The following is a 15,694-nucleotide window of genomic DNA, read 5'->3' as shown; positions in this document are numbered from 1 at the left end:
TGAAAATATCCTAAAATCATTTGTGGTTATGATTGTACACATCTGTGAATATACTAAAAATCATTGCATTTTACACTTTAAATGGGTGCATTGCATGGTATATGAATTACATCTCAGTAAAGCTGTTACAAATAAAGAATTTGGGGGTACAGAGTGGAGCAGGCAGTTTTCTATTGCCCCTGACGCCAGTCTTGGCATTTGTTCCCCATACTCCAGCCACACCAGCCATTTTCAGTTTTTTTTTTTAGTGTACCCAGCTGCCTCAGGGCCTTGGTACATGCTGTTCCCACTGTCTGGAACACTGTTCCCTGACTCACCATGACCCAGCTTCTCCTCCAGGTCAAGTGCCTTGGGCTCAGTTTGTATGCACGCGCTTGTGTGATTTCCTGATTCCTGTGTCTCCCTACAGAGACTGGAGCAGCACCAGGAAAGGGGCTGGCTAGGTTTCCTTGACTCAACAACCTGTCCACGGTGCCTGGGACATCTGTGTAGTAGGTGGGCAGTAAAAATTTTCTTCCCAAGAGAAGAAGACCATAAAACCCAGAGAGTCCTTGGCTGCATGCCGCCTGCTGTGAGCGGTGCCTTCCAGCCCAAGCACTTGGCTGCAATTGCAATTCTCACCACATCCCAGTGATGTAGGGACAGCTGCTGCTTCCATATTACAGACAAGGAAACTGAGGCACAGAGAGGTTCAGCAACTTGTCTGGTCATCGGCCAATGAGTGTCAAACCCGGAAATAGAACCAGGTGGACTGAGCCCCAACATTATACTGTGTAGAGGAGAAACAGATGTTTGGATTGGTTGAGGATGGGGGAACTTGGCCTTCACATGGCGCCTTCTGTCTCACTTACTGCCAGGTGACCTCTGTAAGCCTCCCCTTTTTTGCCCGTTCACTGACTCCTGGGGAGCACTGTCACCCCCCACCAAGGGGCACCCTGCCTGGCTGGTCTTTGTCCTGGAGGCCCCGTGGCCCCCACCTTCACCAGCCACCAGACAAATCAGATGGTCGATCAGACCTGCCCCTTCGGTGTCCGATTGCCCTCCCGGGAGAGAGTAGTGACAACCTTCCAGGGTGTTGTTTTCACAGCAGGTGTGGTGGGCAGTGGGGTGGCCAGGGCTCCCAGAAGAATTGGGGGCCAGAGTGGGTAGCCTGCACTATCGGATGGGGCCTGGGGCCCCCAGTCTGGTTTTCAGCCCCCATGCCCCATCCCTGAGGTTTCAGCTTGAAGCCTAGAGCCCCCGCCTGCCCCCTCTGCTTCCGAAATGATCATCACCCAGAGCAGCTGGGCTGCACGCTGAGCCTCACTGGTGGGTAGGTCCCTCAGGGACCACAGGTCTCTGTCACCCCCTCCCGGGACAGCGTGTGCTGCTTTCACTCGGATTTCAGTTTTATTTTTAACCTGCCCTTGCTCCCTCTCCGGCCCGCTTGGCCTCCTGCCTTGCATTTCAGCATTTTTCCCCTCTCTGTTCCACCGACTCCATCTAATCCTGACGCTGGCTCTTCCTAAAACAGCTGAACCTGGATTCTTGTTCCAAGGCAGCTGAGATAGGAGCCAAGTTTGTCGGGTTCGGAGCCAGACTCTGCCCTCTGCCATCTGTGCAGCCTCCACACTCAGCCTCCTCTACACTCGGCCTAGTCGCTGTGTGCCTCAGTTTCTCTATCTGTAAAATGGAGATAACGACTCCTTCCTTTTTGAAAGTACTTAGCACTGTGCCTGGCACACAGCCGGTGGTTTTTGCGATGGGAGAAACATGTATCAGGCTGAGAGACAACACGGAAGAGGCAGAGGGATGTGACTCTTCAGTAGGGTTTTGAGGGATGGGTAGGAGTTTTCTAGGTGGATGATTTAAGGAGGAAAGGGCAATCCAGGTAAAATGAACCCTGGGAGTTGAAATGTTAGTTTTTCATACATGGACTCCTCCCTCTCCCCCTCCAGGTGGGGAGTTCAGCAGGATATTTTAGTTGAGCTCAACTCTTCCAGCCCCTCCACACCCAAGGCTTGGACAAGGGATGCCTGTGTGCTGCAAGTGTTACCAGGACCATGTCCAGGAGCTGAGATGGGCTGGTGCAGACAGGGCCTAGCAACTTCTTTTTACCTTGATGCCACTAATTCTGCTGCCAGAGCAAGTAACACATTTGGGGGGCACCTACTATATATACTTTGGGGGGTGTGGTGAGAAGCACAGAGATAGTAAAGTGAATGTCACCCTGTGCTCCGCTCCTCACATTGTACTAATTCACATCATCCTCACCCCACCCAAAGGAGGAGGCGTTCTGTTTTCACCCCATTTCTCAGAGGAGGAAACTGAGGCCCAGAGACATTACTTGTGACTTGCCCAAAACTGCACAGCTAGGAAATGGGAGAGCTGGGGCACCTTCTGGCAGCCCACACACTCTTAACAGAAATGCCTCGTTAGGACAGGCTGGCCCTCAGCCTCAGGGCCTGGTGGCCTGGTGTCCAGAGACCTGGTTGCCAACCATGCCTCTTGGAGGTGGGTGGCCTGGCTGAGTCATTTAACTTCTAGATTTCACATCCTCACCCAGGAGACGGAGCTGCTGTTGCTGGCAGCGCACCTGTTCACATGTTTGTTGGGGGCTCAAATGGTGCAAAAGGCCTTTGTAAACTGTTAAGTGCCCTCCACATGTCAGCCGTTGCCGTCATCTGGAGAAGAGCAGCAGATAATATAAGACAGTGACCAGTCTAGCACCAGAACCCGTCAGAACATGCCAGAACCCATCAGAACGTCCCAGAGCCCATCAGAATGTGCCAGAACCCAGCAGAACGTCCCAGAGCCCATCAGAACATGCCAGAACCCATCAGAACATCCCAGGGCCCATCAGAACGTTCCAGAACCCAGCAGAACGTGCTACCTGTGGGCTGTGCTTGATCCAGGGATTCCTGGGTGATATGAAGATTTGCCAGGTGAGGAAGAGAGAGAGAGAATGAAAAAGTGCATGGTTCCCAGGGAAAGGGGGCAGGCTTTAAGCTGGGCCTGGTGAGGTCATTAGCCGGCATATCCAGCTCTTCCTGTGCTAAGCACTTCATATCTGTAATAGCCGGGTATCCGGAAAGGGTGGGACTCAGCTCAGAGAGCAGGGACCAGACAGCCTTCCTGCCAATCCCCGCTTTGTTACAAGTTTCGAGACCTTGGGCGCACCAGTCAACCTCCACGTGCCTCAGTTTCCCCTCTCTGTAAAATGCGGATAATACTAATCCTTACCTGTGGGGCTGACAGGAAAGCTGATAGGAGCTATGTGGACGTGAAGTGTTTTTTCAATGTCAGACTCTGTTCTAAATGTGATAGTGTAGCTGCTACTGTTGTAATCTGTCGGGGTGGGACATGTGAGGGTGAAAACAGGAGTGTGCAGATGGAGGGGACTGCCTGAAGTTAAATCCCCTGCTCTCCAGTGGATCCCTTACCCTCTCTGCCTCGGTTTCCCCATCTGCCAGGGTTGAGGTTGTGAGGTTGCCTGGCACACAGCAGGTGCCCGTGGGCGTGTCGGTGTCCCTTCTCCTCCAGCCCCCCGCCCCTCCTGCCTGGCAGGCCTGTGGATCAGGTGTCCCCAAGGCGGTGGGCTGAGACTGGCGGGCCTCCCAGCCGCACACCTGAGAACCTGCTGGCAATGTGTTTGCTGAATTAATTGACTTTGTGTGAGGGAGCGCGTCCCTGTAAATCTACCAGCAGGCCCTGGTGCTCACCACCGGGATGCAGCAAACACAAGACTAGACTTTAAATAAGGGTGCAATTATGGTTTGAATAATTGAAGAGCGTTGGGGCACCGGCAGCCCTTATGCAAGGCCGTCCATGCTGCCGGGAGGCTCCCAGCCTCCCCGCTGGTGCAGGCAACACCCTCTCAGCTGACGACGCAGGAGAGCTTTCAGACCCTTAGCAGCCACCCAGGCAAGGGATCGTGTGTCCCGTTTTTCAGATGGGCAAACTGAGGCCGGGGAGGCTAAGAGCCTGAGCAACAGAGCCTGGCAGTCTGGGCCGGGCAGAGCTGGCTGTTTTCCTGCCTTGCCCTGGTAGGAGGGAGAGGTGACACCACTTCCAGAGCCTGAAGCCCTTTGGGATTTGGCGTTCCACCTGGGAAGTCTTGTGGCTCTGTGGTGGGCCACATCTCCACGGGGCGATTCTATGCTGCACTCAAGACAGTTTTGTATCGTGTGGGAACATAACCTTAAAGAAAATCAAGGCACAGATTCTCCAATTCTAGTCATCCTCCCCACGGCCACGGTCTTGGTTTGGTGCCAACAGGTCCCACAGCCTTCTCCATCCTGTTACTCCTTTTTCATGAAGGGACCAGACTTCACCTAGAGCCGGCAACCCCAAGTGAGGGTTCAGGGTAGGACACTGATGTTGCATTCCTGCTAGTGGCTTGCAGCTTCCTTCTGGGCCCAAGTTATTGTTTTAAAATTAGTTAAAGTGAATTATCCTTCAAGAAACAAAAAGAACTGCTTGATATGACGGGTGATTGTTGGATGCCGTCATGTCGATTTTTGACTCACAGCAACAACAGAGTAAAATTGCCCCATAGGGTTTTGTCAGTAATATGGGGGGTACCGGCATGGTGGACATACTGAAGGTGGCCCTCGAGTGACAGCAGCCAGGGAGACCCTATGATGGGGATGATGTTGGCCAACATTGATACATGTCAGCTCACATGTCCCCACAGATGGGGAAACAGGAGCACAGAGAAGCTAAATAACTTCCCCAAGTCACACAGGAGAGCCAGGGTAGAACCTGGGCAGCCTGGCCCAAAGGCCCCTCTCCCAGCCCCCAGCACTGCTGCCCAAGATGGCAGGTGATGGGCAGGGTGCCTCCATTTTCTGTAGTCAGGTCCCCTGGGGCAACGTTTCAGTTCATGGTCTTTGCCCAGTGCCATGTCAGCAGAGATGCAGGGCTGGAGGTGCCGGCCAACCCCATTCCCGTCCCCTGGGGTCCACAGCTATACCCCAAGTCTGACCTGAAGAATCCACTTTGATTCCTTGGTACCTGTCCTAGGCCCTGAACCAGCCCCTGGGGACCCAGTACTGACCACTTCTTGCCAGGGCACCCCTGGCTGGACCTGCAGAGAAGCCATGTCCACCACCACAGACAAAGGCAAGATTAGTGGGTATCTGAAAACCACCTGGAACATCCTCAGAGGTATCCACACCTCACACCTCTAGACACGTGCAGGGACAGCCTGAGTCTGGGGCCAGGCCCCCAGGGCTGCCCACCCTCCTGCACCGGAGGCCTCTGGTCCAGCCCCTGTTATCCCCAATCGATGCCTGGGTCTAGAGAGTGTGAGCCACCTGCCTGCAGACACACAGCAGTGTGTGGCCAGACCCCAGGGGGAGCAGAGGGGCCCTCTTCCTCTTCCTCCCCGGTACCTTCACCCGTCAGCAGGCAGCAGGAGTGAGGGCTGGCCCTCCTTGCGGCTGTATGCCTGCCTGCCCACCATTCCTGGAGGGTGTCTTCACTGCCCGGCCCCTCCACCACTGCAGCCGCCACCACATTAGGGCAGATGGACGACAGCTAATGAGCTGCTCGCCCCATTAACACTGAGGACGCCTTCCCAGATTGGAGCAATGCAACTCCCTGGCCAGCCCGCCACTCTGACTGGGCACCAGAGCCAGCTGTGCTTCATTCAGTGTGCCAGTAATTGGGACGCCTCGCTCCTGGGGGCCTGGTGCCTGCCGGGCCCCCACCCAGCCCACCCTGGAGTCGGAATGCAAAGCAGAGCAACCTCCTCTTAGGCAAGCCCCTCATGGGCCTGGATGGGCGGCTGTCACACCTATAGTGCCCCCCAGCATGCCCTAGAGTCTGCTGGGAGGGGTCATGGCCCCATTTCACAGTGGGAAGTCAAGTGGCTCAGCGGTGAGGGGCTGTCCCACACGTATGCTATCTTTCTCACACACACACACACACACTTGCTCACGAACACTCACATTCATTCACACATCCACGCTTACTCATACACATATATTATCATACACACCCTCCCCCCCACACATCTATTCTTTGACATTTGCATTTGCACACATACACATATGTATATACTCACATGCGCTCAGCCGCACGCAGTAACTCAATTTTCACACACCCATACATTCTCTTGCACGATGTACGTTCTCACATATACTCACACTCATTTATTTTCACACTCACACTTACTCATGTGCTAACTCACATTTTCACACATACTCATATGCTCACACACGTACACTGTCTCACGTATAGTCCCACACACACGAGATAAGCACGTGGCCCTGGTTTTCCTCAGCGTTAGCAGTGTTGCACAGACTCACAGTTGCCCCCAAGGGGCTCAGGCCCTTGGTGTGCTGGCATTGACAAGCCAGTGTAGCTGCTGCTCAGGGCGGGGAAGCGGTGGGCAGCATGTTCAGGAGGACAGAGTGTCTCCTGCCCCTAGGAGCCCATGGCTCTGAGCTGGTGGAGCCTTGCCTCCCTACAAAGCCCTCAGTGGCTCACATGGCTGGCTGGATTTAGTGAGCCCCTCACCCACCTACCTGGATCCTTCCTCTGGCCCCCACGACATAGTCCCACTCTGGGCCCTTTCAGGAGCCTGTTCCTACCCCTGTGTTCTCCCACCTGCCCACCTCTCCTGTAGCCCCTACCCGCTGCTTCCTACAGGACCCCCAGACCCACTGCCCTCTGGCCCACATGGGTGTGCCCTTCCCATCAGGAGCATGTTTGCAGGATGGTCTCCGCTCATTAGTGTCTTGAGAGAAGAGCCTTCTTGCCCTGCTGTTGGCATTCTTATGCATTTGAGTTTAGATGCTACCAAAGTGTGGCAACAGGATGAAGGCTAAAGTAGAATTATTCATATATTTCTCGCCTGGCTGCTTGTGCCTAGCCCTGGGTTACCTCAGCCGCAAGACCGTGGTCTCGGGTTTTATTTGGTATAGGTGTCCCAGGGCCCTGGGCGCCTGCTTGGTGATTAATAAGTACCCAGGGGATTCCGATGCAGCGATGCCTCAAGCTGTGCTGGGAAGAATGCCTTTGAGACTCTGGTTCTCAGATACAGACCCCCTCTCCTGCCCTAGTCGACGCCCTGTCTACTTGGAAGGTTTGATGGTTAAGGTTATGTGTCAGCTTGGCTAGGCCATGATTGTCAGTGGTTTGGCAGATATTATGTAATCATCCTCCATTTTGTGACCTGCTGTGAGCAGCCAGTCAGTTGAAAAGGGAGTTCCTTGGGGGTGTGGCCTGTATCCAATATATATAGATGTTCTGGCAAAGCTCGCCCTCTCTTGAGCCTGCTGCACCTGACTCATCTTCCTCTGACCTCCTGTTCTTGGGCCATGAGTGAGCCTTCTGACCTGCCGGTTTTGAGTTTGTCAGCCCATGCAACGACATGAGTCAGGAGAAGCCTCCAGCCTGATACCTGGCCCATGAATTTGGCACTTGCCAGCCTTCACAACTGCATGAACCATTTCCTTGAAATAAATCTCTATGTGTGTTTTTATATATATACCCTTCAGTGGTTTTGCTCCTCTAGAGAACCCAACCTAAGACAGGAGGAGATTAAAAAGCAACGGCAGGGGGCAGCTCAAGTCGTCACACATAAACTAAACTGGATATTAATGGTATATGAACAGTTTTCACTTCCTCACCCCTCAGGGAGAGTTATAAGTTAACTCAGGCCAAGTTTGAGCCAAAACTCGCTGAGTTTACTTTGTTTTGGTCAGCTTTACCTGTCTGTTGTTGGGAGCCAAAGTACAAGTAGATGGAGAGCACCGTCTTTGAGACCCGAATTTTGGGGACCACAGAACCTGTCCCTGCTCTGACAGGGACCTGTCTGGGGTGCCAAAGAACCCTCCTGTTCTGTGTATTTGCACCTGGGCGGATTGCTCTAACGACCACTCACAGAGGGCTCATTGCGAGCCAGGCAAATGTGGACTCATTTAAGGCTCGTGGCAATCTCATTGTTATTATTTCTTCCACATTTACCGACGCATCGTTGTTGTTGTCAGTTGCTGTCCAGTTGGTTCTGACTCATAGCGACCCCATGTACAACAGAACGACACATTGCCTGGTCGATCGATGGTACGCTTGAGTCCATGGTTGTGGCCACGGTGTATTTTGGGTGCCTTCCAACCTAGGGGACTCATCAGTTGAAAACTGAGGCACAGAGCAGCTAGGTAACTTGCCAGGTCACTCAGATAGGAGTGGCAGCGCCAGGGGGTGTGATGTGGGTGGTCTGGCCCCGAGTGCAGGATTGGAATTACTCACTGGGCACCTTGATGGAGCCTCTGGAATGGGTGCCTGGAGGCCAGGCTGTACCTCATGAGAGAAGGGAGAGTGGAAGGAGGTGGGCTTCCACAACCACTAAGTCAGGTCTCAACAGGACCGCTGTTCAACCTCAGTGAGGAGATGGGTGTATAGCTGCAGGTGGGCAGAAGTCTGTAGGACTTTAGACAGTTAACATGCCCTTTGGGTCTCAGTCAGGACTGTCCCCCCAAGACTCTGGTTCCTGGTCTCAGAAGGGCTGTCTATGCACAGTGACCCATCACCCATACCCTCTGCCTTCTGCACCTCCAAGGCCCGGCAGTGCCTCTCCCCTCTGGTGTCACCCTGTCCCTCTTCCAGCTCTCTGCAGAGCAGCAGCAGCAGTAATAATGGGTCAAGAGGCAGAGGCAGCATCACTGCCCAGCCATAGAGACTCCTAGGAGGAGCAGATGGGGAGCCTGGGAACATGGCCTTTAACTCCTTTAGGGACCAGCCCTGCTGTGACCTTGCTGACAGTCACCCCCCTCTACCCAACAGGGAAGGAGCCCAGTAGAAGGAGGCCCAGGAAAACCCAGCAGTCAAATAGACTCCTCCATGGGAGTCTGTCCTCAGAGGACACAGCCCCGCCCGCCTCATTGTTTTCAGTGTCTTTCTAGCTGTTCTATTGCCCACACCAAATATCCTTATCCTCTCAGAGTCCTCTCTCTGCTTAATTCAGCTGGTCCAATACCCCCCATTTATCACGTACCTACTGTGTACCTACGGGAGGATAGCACAGGCCCTGGTCTCGGGTTTTCACTCATTGGCTCCTGCACGCAGCCACAGTGTGTTGTCTGCAGTGCTCTGGGCGCGGCGTGAGTGCTAGGAAACTCAGAGACTAGTTAGGAGAGCATTCCTCCCACGGATCCAGACTTCCTACTAAGTCCAGTGCTAAGCCAACTGGTGAGGCTACAGAATGGTCATGCAGAGCAGAGAAGGACAGCTGCAGTGGTGACCACGCTCCAAGTCGGAAGCCCCGTGCAAGAGGGAAGTACAGCATTTAGGAGGAGGCACCCCAGAGGCTATGAAGTTGGATTCGGGTTTTGCAAACTAGGAGCTTGCAAGGCAGTGGGAGAGCAGAAGACAGAGTGTCTGAGACTCTGGAGGAGGGCCAGAGAATCGGGCCAGGACCTCACAGGCCAGTGGAGCAGGAGCAGTGGGTGACTTCTTGGAGTCGAGACGGCTGGGCTCTGGAGAATGGGCCCTGTGTGGTCAGTGGTGGAAGGGGAGGCCAGAGGCAGCGGAAGACTGGCCTGGCCCCATAACCACCCAGGAGTCAGGCTTGGTGTAAATCCACAGCCCTGGTGTGCTTTTATTAATTGTTATTTTTCTGGCATTCATTATTCCTGCTGGTGGTACAACGCTTACAAGGTCCATAGAACTTGCTGGGATGATTGATGGGATGTCCTACGTCTGCCCTGTCCAGTGGGGTTGCCGCCAACCCTGTGGCTGTCGAGCACCTCGCATATTCAGTGTGTCTGAGAAGTGGAATTTTGCGTTTTGCCTCATTTTCATGAATATTGTTTTGAACTGAAACAGCTGCCTGGGGCTAGTGTCTATTTGCCCAAACACCCATCCCGGTCTTACTGGGCTTTCCAGCAGGGACTGATGCAGTGCAGTGATGTGGTCACTGTGATGTTGTCCCAGCCACGTGCCCACCACAAAGATGTTCACGGCCCTCCCTTCCCATGCCCTCTTCACTTCTTGGGTGCGACAGGCTTACTGAGTAACCTCTGCCCAGGGAAGCAAGTGGTGCATTGCCTGAGCCCCCACCCTGCCTCGAGTGCTGCTCTGAACAAGCACAGAAGCCCCTGGGCAGAGATGGGGGCTGAGGCATCGTTTCTCCAGAGGCTCACTTGGTGTAGCCGACGGACTCCTGGTTCCCCAAGAGCCTTGCCAAGTTGTGGCTAAGTTACTGAACAGCCTGAGCTGCCAGCCAAAGAGGAGGAACCCTCCACAGCCATATCCCCAGGGTGGTGTCTGTAGTGGGTTGAATCATGTCCCCCAAAATTCATGTCTGCCCAGAACCTCAGAATATGACCCTATTTGGAAATGGGATCTTTGCTGATGTAATAGTTCACAGGAGATCATACTTGAGTAGAAAACCAAATGACACCCATTGCTGTGGAGTCGATGGACCTGCCTGTGCCTCTTCTCACTGCCCTGCACCCTTGGCCTCAGTTTCCTCATCTGTAAAAGGGGTTCAGGGCAGAGCAGATGATGTCCTTGGTGGCTGAGATTACAGAGTTGACCTCTGGGCTCAGGGCTGGCCCCTGAGACATCTTGGGGTAGATGCTGCAGCCACGACTCTGGGAGGGCAAGAGGCATCTAATGGGGAGACTGTAGGCGGTTGCCATGGTGACACCAGCCTCACTCCCTGGCCTGCCCTCCTCATCCACTGACCCCTGTCACCCCTCAGTGGTCGTGCCAGGCCTGGAGGGGGTACCCCAGGAAGAGGCAGGCACTCTTGGGCGGTTGCCACAGTGCCCTGACTTAGACAGGGGGGTGGGTGGGAGCGCCTCTCTGACACCCCGGCTCTGAGCAGAGCACAAATCCATCACTGTGAGAAGCGGCTCAGTGCAGTAATAGCATGGGGCCTGCTGGGCAATTGATTTAAATCATTTTATAGAGAACCTATGTAAAATAAAAAGCCTTTAATCACATTTGTATCCATTTCCAGGCTCAGTAAATCAATTTGAATTGAGCTGGGTGCCACGGTTACAGCTGATTAGCGTGTGTATGTATGGTCGAATTAATGCGGCCTAGTCCACCCGATGGGGCACAGCCATTAGCTCCCGCATCAGCCTCCTCCGTGGTGGTGGTGGCGGGGGGGGCGCTAGTCAGACCCCGCACCCAGACCCGACCATATGGCGGGCTCCTCTCCTCCTACTGCCGGCTGCCTGGATGCCCACCCCTTCTTTGCTGGGGGTCCCTGTGAGTGCCAGGGAGGATGTGCCTGGGGAAGGGGTACAGTGGGGGTCCCCATGCACATGTCTAGGGACAGCATCTGTATCACCCAAAAGTGATTTCTCAGCCTCCTGTGCTTGGCTCACTCCACCGGCCTCTACAGGTGCCTGCCTTGTCTACGGAGACAGTGGGCATCCATGAGGCCTGCCTGGGCAAGACCCTGGGCCATGAGGAGGGTACAGGGCAGGCATGCTGATGGAATGTCTGCGAGGTGTCAGTCCAGCTCAGGTCTTTTGGGGTGCATCTGAACTGAAGAGACCCTTCCCTGCTCGCAGGGTCTTGCTGTCCAGTGAGAGGAGACAGGCAGTAAGCTGAGACAATAAACCCTGGAGGTGGGGTGGGAAAGCAGGACAGGAGGGTTGAGGGCCAGGGTGGGAGGGCCAAGTGGCAGTGTTAGACAACTGTGGTTAGGAAAGGTCTTATTAAGAAGGTGGAATTTAGGGACACTTGGAAGGAGAAAGGAGCCCTGGTGGTGCAGTGATTAAGCCCTCGGCTGCTAAGGTCAGCATTCGAACCTCCCAGCCGCTATGAATCAGAATCCTTGCAAGGAGAACTGGTGGGAGGAGGGAGGGAGGGAGGGCGCTCAGAACAGATGTCTGGAGAAGGTGCTGGGCAGAGGAGACAGAAAGCATGGCCTAAGGCCAGCAGGGCCTATGTGTGAGGATGGTGAGGATCCAGGTGGTGTGGCTTGGTGAGGTGGGTTGATGGATCCTCAAGGGCCTGGTGTACGGGAGAGGAGTGAGATGGGGGTCCCTGGAGGGTTGGATGAGGCCAGGCATTACCCCAGGCTGCTGCGAATGGAGGTGGGGGAAGCAGGGAGACCCAGGAGGACCAGTTCCCGGGAAGGTTGGTTGGGGCTCACGGTGGCCTGGAGGAGGGAAGAAAAATGACCAAGTCTGGTCTCCTTCTGGAAAGGGGTCAGGAGGCACCCAGACTTCTCAGGGAGCCCTGAAACCATGTGTGGGCTAAGCAGAGCAGAGGATAGGGGAGGGGGGTCACATGTGCCTGCTTTTGCGACCAGGACAGTGTCACTCCTCCCAGACCATGTCCAGCCATGCCTGCCACCTCGTGGTGGCTGTGATCTGCACTGACGTGGCACACCGAGGCTCGAGTGGATAGGCAGCCTCTGTTTCCCTGACGTTGTACCCTCAGAGGCCTGGGGGTCTGCTCTAGGTACCCTGGAGACATCTTCCTGCTTGCTTGGGCACCACGGAGGTGATGGGGAACTGACCCCCGGCCTGGGCCACCCATTCTCGGCAGCAACACCCTACCCCATGGAGGTGGCCAGAGCCAGACTGGTTTGACTGGAGCTTCCAGTGGCCTTGTTTTTCCAGCTCATCAGAACTGGTTCTTTGGCCAGGATCTTGATGACAAGTGCATTTGATCTATAAATAAACTGAGTCTGATTCTAACAAGCCTGCTGGTGGATGGAGAACGGCCCAGACCAGCTGGACAGGGGCCTCTCAGGGTCCCGTCTCTAGCCCTTCAGGGGCTCAGGCCAGATTCCCCCACCTAAAAGGCACCCACCCCACCGGACCTATTGGAAGCTTCCCGGTCCAAGCCCCCCTCTCCAATGGGACACTTCCCTCTTGTCTCACTCCCAAGAATTGCAACAATAATGACAGCAGCGTGCTCACTGAAGGCCAGGCAGTGTGTTCAGGGCCTCACCCCACTAACTTATATAATATTCTCAATAACTCTGTGAGGCATTTACCCCCATTTTACAGATGGGGCAGCTAAGGCCCAGAAAGGTTCAGCAACTTGCCTGAGGTTGCACAGCTCAGAAGTGGTAGAGCTGGGATTCAAACCCAGGTGATGTCTAATGCCAAGCCCTTAACCATGGGGCCATGCTGCTGCCCCTCAGAGCCACTGCACCTCTGAGGGTTAGGATACATGACCTCATGGTGCCTTCTGTAGTCCTTCTGGATGGTCCCTGACATGGTGCCAGGTGGGTCCAGCCACACACTTGATTATCCTACACGCGTGTGCTGGGCATCTGCCATGTGTCTGGCTCCATGCCTGGAGCTGGGGACACTCAAGGACCAGGGCAGATGACCCAACCCAGAGAAATTTGCATTCTGTGTGTGTGTATGGGGGTGGCAATGAGTATACTGATAATGTATGATTGTCCAATGGTGAGAGGTGCTAAGAAAAATGCTAAAGCTGTAGGAGGGGGTAGAGATCCCTCAATGGGGTAGGCAGGCAGCCCCGTGCAGAGGTGACCGAGGTTCGAGCCTGCAGGATGGAAGCCAGTGAGCCCTGTGCTATCCAGGAAAAGCGCTCCAGGGGAGGGATGGCAAGTGCAAAGGCCGTCAGGCTGGCCCTCACCTCTGTATGCCCCCAGCCGATGCGGTCTGACAGAGGTTTCTAGACTCAGATTGCTGCAGGGGCAGTAGGGTCACCAAGCATGACCCTTTCATCTAGTGATGAGCAAACAGAGCCCAGCAGGGCTCAGCCACCTGCCTCTGTCCCCATCCAGCTTGCTGCATTGCCTGTGTGACCTGAAAGCAGGGCTGGGCAGTGGTGGTCATCAGCCACCAGGCAAGGGGCAGAATCTTGCTTTGGCCAGGTCGGCCCAGGACTTTCTAGGTCAGGCAGGGTAGCCTTCCTCCCAGCAGTGATCACACTGGACTCTTTCTGAGGTTGAATTATTCAGAACGTGACCATTCTCGTGTTCCGTGGCCCTTTCAGGGAAGGAGAGCGAGGGAAGGAAAGGACCCGTTCCCCTAAAAGTTGCATGTGGGGTCCCTATATCTCTGGGCCCTGGTCAAGCTAATTTGCAAGACCGTCCCCCATCCTGCGTCCAAGGCATAAGGGTCAGTAGAGAGGGAAGAGTGTGCTGGGCTGGGGGCGGTGGGGTGGTCCACACCCTTGTTCCTGCCCCTGGCCGAGGGACCTTCTTAAGAGCTGTTCAGACCCCCCAGGGCCTCTGACCCTACACTTTTGGACAGCTGAGCAATGACCACCCTGACTGCCAGGGTTTGAGACCCAGTATGGTGGGGAGAGTATTCAGACCTTGCCAAGGTTTCTTGACCTCCGGGAGGGTGGCGGGGGGGGGCGGCGAGTTTGTGACCTGATGGGGGCCGCTTGTCACATTGGAAAGATGTGAGACCCGGGGAGGATGGAGGTGATTCGTAAAATGTCCCCGAGTCTCTGTTTCCTCATTTGTCAGAAGCCACAGACGGCACTCGGCCCCCGGGAATCAATTACTCTGGAAGTCAGAGTTCAATACCTGATGCGGGGGCTCAGCAGTCAGCTGGGGGGAGCAGGCACAGCCCCCAGCAGGAGTCTCCTGCTTCATTTCCCTGGGGGCCAGGCCAGCGGGAACAGTGACTTACCCCGTGGCCCCAAGGTGAAAGGTCCCCACTTTGCAGCAGCGGTAATTCTCAGAGCCATCCATCTTGAGCCACCCTTGGCCCCAAGCACGTCGTCGGGGATGAGGGATGGGCCGGGAATTGTTACAACAGGTTTATACCTCATGAGTGATGGTGTCTGCGCCGCTACTGCCGGGCGCCACCAGGACCCATAGTGCTGGGGACGAGACTGCACAGAGAGCAAAGCCATAAATACCACGCGGAAGCTTCTGGAAGGGTGCCATGAGGACCCAGCCCAGGGCGCTGGGAGGAGGTCTTTGGCGTTAGGCTCTGGGCGTGGGTGGGGGTAGCAGTCAGCTTGCCCACCCGCAGGCCTGGCCAGAACCTGGGAGATTTTTGTAGGTTGGAGGCGGAAATGGAGTCAGGGAAATTGGCTTGTTTAGAGGAGAGCGGGGAGCGTGCTGTCAGTGGAAATAGCAATCCTGAGTATTCAGAAAGCTCGGGGCCTGTAATTCCAGGCCAGGTTCCCTGGAGTGTGTGTGAGTGGCTGGCTGCTGGAAAGGAGGAAGGACTGGAGAGAAGCTGTTCCCAAAAGACTCAGACACAAGGGGCTGTAAACCATCCCTTACCCACTTGCTCCATTCCAGGGCCACTGGGAGTTTAGGAGGGTGTCATGGCCTCCACCCCCTTTTGTTGGACCTTTCCAGTCCTGCTGAAACCACTACTTAGCATCCCCAAGTGCTCGTGTGGACATAACCCTGCTGAGAACTTGGGTGGCTCTCGAATACTCTCTCCTCTGCTTCCTGTTTGTGCCTTGGGAAATGCATTCTAGCAGGGAGTCGGGAATCCCCGCATATGGGCTCCGTGTTGCCTTGTGTGTTGCTAGAGTTCTGTGACCCAGCATGGAGACTTCAGCCTGGGGCCTCAGTTTCCTCATCTGTAAAATGGGGCTGCTGAGAATATGATATTAAATGAGATAACGCTTGTGGCACAGAGTCAAGTTTCCCTAAAAGGTATCTAGCTGTTATGTTTAGTCAGTATTCCTAATTTGAACGTATTTTTCTCCTAAATGCAAGAGCCCAGCAACCTGCTAGTAGTGACCAAGCCTTACAGTTCTTGGCAGCTTGTAGTGTTGTATT

Source organism: Loxodonta africana, chromosome 21, assembly GCF_030014295.1.
Source record: "Loxodonta africana isolate mLoxAfr1 chromosome 21, mLoxAfr1.hap2, whole genome shotgun sequence".
Taxonomy (NCBI): Eukaryota; Metazoa; Chordata; class Mammalia; order Proboscidea; family Elephantidae; genus Loxodonta; species Loxodonta africana.
Note: the sequence above shows the minus strand (reverse complement) of the source record.